This window comes from Penaeus monodon, chromosome 10 (genome assembly GCF_015228065.2).
Source record: "Penaeus monodon isolate SGIC_2016 chromosome 10, NSTDA_Pmon_1, whole genome shotgun sequence".
Classification (NCBI taxonomy): domain Eukaryota; kingdom Metazoa; phylum Arthropoda; class Malacostraca; order Decapoda; family Penaeidae; genus Penaeus; species Penaeus monodon.
In genome coordinates, this window is record NC_051395.1 from 14792434 (window position 1) to 14792758 (window position 325).

The window sequence follows — 325 nt, forward strand, 5'->3', positions numbered from 1 at the left end:
GATTCCCTGACCACGGCTCCGAACACTAATAACTACCCCCTCATCAAGCCTACTAGTACGTAGCCACATTAACCTTAAGGAACATTTCCACTCTCTCAGCATGCTCAACTTCAACACCTCTACCCCTACAACCTCCAACATCAACCACACCATCCTCCCTTATTAATACCTTACAGCCTTATTGCCCACCTCTCCATAACACTACCTCCCTCAACACTACTCCATCTTCGTCACGCCCCCGCCCTTCTACTACCCCTATCTCTACAACAATCTTGAATACTCTTTAGCGCAGCCAAATGGGACCGATTTTTCGTGATCCCTCCCA